This window comes from Blastomyces gilchristii (assembly GCF_000003855.2).
Source record: "Blastomyces gilchristii SLH14081 genomic scaffold supercont1.9, whole genome shotgun sequence".
NCBI lineage: Eukaryota > Fungi > Ascomycota > Eurotiomycetes > Onygenales > Ajellomycetaceae > Blastomyces > Blastomyces gilchristii.
The window spans coordinates 1,609,688-1,612,461 of NW_003101674.1; the positions used below are offsets into that span (position 1 = coordinate 1,609,688).

General features: G+C 30.8%; 1 pseudogene across 1 annotated transcript; it reads left to right on the forward strand.

Moving 5' to 3' along the window:
* Positions 1 to 405: 405 nt before the first annotated feature.
* On the forward strand, positions 406 to 494 carry BDBG_17161 (annotated as a pseudogene). Its single transcript has one exon. The product of its transcript is annotated as a tRNA-OTHER (tRNA).
* Positions 495 to 2,774: the final 2,280 nt, after the last annotated feature.

Below are 2,774 nucleotides of genomic sequence, written 5' to 3' on the forward strand. Positions count from 1 at the left end.
TTATCTTTTTCTTTATCTTTTTCTTTCAATTTCTTTCTATCTATCTATTTAATGTGTCTCTCTTTGAGACTGTGTTCTTTTTCTCTTTTCCTTTGTCATGATATTGTCAAATGATTTCAAAGTATCAAAAGATGTTAAACCACTGCAATTTGTAAACAGTTTTTGTATTCTGGGCTGGAATTTTCTGATTTTGCATATCTGAAATTGATGAATGTATAATAGTTAACTTTACAGACATAGAAAAAACCCTGAGAACTAAAAGTTCTCAGGTAGATGTCATAGTCTCTGACTGCATACATCTATAATTGAAGAATAATAATAATAATAATACTGATAGAAGATAGTAAATTTAATGAAGCTTTATACATCTTTCACAGTATGTGAAGCTTCTTATTCAAGAATGACGCCCCGGTGGCCGAATGGTTAATGCGGCCACCCGGTAGCGCCTTGGCGTGGGAAACCAAGGCGTGTGGGTTCGAAACCCGCAGGGGATACATTAAATCCGGAACTTAAGCACCTCAGGTTTCTAATAAATACAGAGGTGTACAAATCGCTTCAATAAATCGCTCTATGTTTCTGGGCTGAGAAGTTATTATCGCATGTATCTAATTGTCACTTCTTTGTACTTTCTATGTTCTTGTTATCTTGGCGTGGTCTCAACAACTGTATTTCCTCCTGTATAACCAATACTTGGCCTGTATTTAACATCACGCAAGGACTCATCATAAGCTCCGCTTGTATATGAGTATAATGAAAGAATAATAATAATAATAATAATTATTCAAGAATGGCAGAGATCTTCTCAGAATTCATTCAAATTCTCTTATCAGCTTCTATAATGAAATCTAAGTATTTAGTACTCTTCACTTTGAAATCATACTTATTAATATTAATTGATAGTTCTGCTTCTCATAGTTATTGTAATACTCTTTGTACATACTCTTGATATTCTTTTCTGAATTCATTGATGAAGATGAGAATGTTATCTAGATAAGTAGATACAAACTTATTAAGAAAATCTCAGAGTGCTCAGTTGATATACTTCTGAAATATACTGAGAGCATTAGTCAGTTCAAAGAATGTAACTATTCATTCAAAGAGATTATAATGTGTTCAGAATGCTGTAAGTCATTCATCTTCTTCAGTGATATAAATCTTATGAAATATAGTGATAATATCTAGCTTTGTAAATAATTAAGCTTGTCTGATCTGTGCTAGAGTTTCATTGATAAGAGATAAGAAATATTAATCTTTCTTTATCAATCTGTTCAGATCTTGATAGTTTATATACAATTGAAGTTCTTCATCTGACTGCTTTGTAAAGAGAATAGAAGCTGTAGTGTAAGAGTTACTAATACATATGAATTTCTTATCTAACAGATCATTGAGTGTCTTCTGAAGAAGAATAAGTTCATCTTGAGACATATTATAAAGAGAGTCTTATAATAGTTCAGAATCTTTATTATTCTTCTTTTCTAACTTAATACTGTGATTCACTTCTGAGCCTTGTAAAGAAGATATATTCATAATATTATCTTATTGAAAGATATCTAGATAATCATGATATTATTGAGAAAATTTTGTATGAGAATCTGTTATTATAACACAGAATAACTTTTCTAGAGCCTTCTTGATATTAGTCAGACTGACAGAATAGATTGATATATAATTCTACTGTTGATAATTTTGTCAGTGACTCTGTTGACAGTTTTAATAATGACTTCTTTTTCAGAGTATTTTATAAGTATTGACAGAGATCTGTGTAAGATTCATAGTCTTGTAAATATTATCTTCATGAATTCTATCATTGTTAGAGAATATTAAGCTTCTGTTTCAAGTATTTAATAAGATGCCTTATTCAGATAGTCAGACAAGTCTCATTATAAGATTGTAATTGAGATTGTTAACTTTATATATATAGACATCTTTATGTTAATGTTCTCTCACATCTATATTTAGTTTCATTATATAACGGGTACAAACATCTTTTGAGCCATCAAATTCTGTGAGAAGTCAGGGTTTTGATAAGAGAATATGCTGAAGATTATGACATCTTACAACTGAAGATTTTATCATTACATAGTAATATAGACTGCTGTCTATCATGACTTTCATATTATACATGTTATCAATTACAGTAGATACAAGAATCACATTCATTGTTATTTTCTCTTTAAATTGTTATCATTCAATCTCTTCAAGCTCCTGTTTGTGAATTTGAATAGAAGCTAATCTTTTCCCTGTTTCATCAGAGCATTCTTATAGTTATCTTCTGAATCTTTCTTCACTGCAGTGTGATTAATGTGAATGAACACTGATTCATCTTTTAAATAAGAAGACACTGATCTTTCTCTTGATTGAGAAGATATATAGATTAATTAACAGTTGAAAGCAATGTGCTCTGATCAGTTACAGTTGATGCATACTTCTTATTAACATCAATCAGTGACTTCTTCAGAAGTGATCCCAGGAACTTAAAAGTCTGTTCAGACAGCAGAGACCCTTGCTTGTGTGTAGATATTTGAGTCTACTCAATTCATGACATCTGCATCATTGTTATTTCTCAGCATGAGTGTATAAGTTACTGAGATGTAACATCTTCTATCACTGTTCTGTATACTCTTGAGCTTGATAAGACAGTCATTCAATGTCTGAAGCTGTGTGCAGAAGTCTTTATAAGTCTGGTCTTCATCTACACTTATAAGAGTCTGTAAGAGTATAAAAGTTAATGTCTTCTTAAGCATACTAATCTTTATTCAATTCTCTCAAGATTG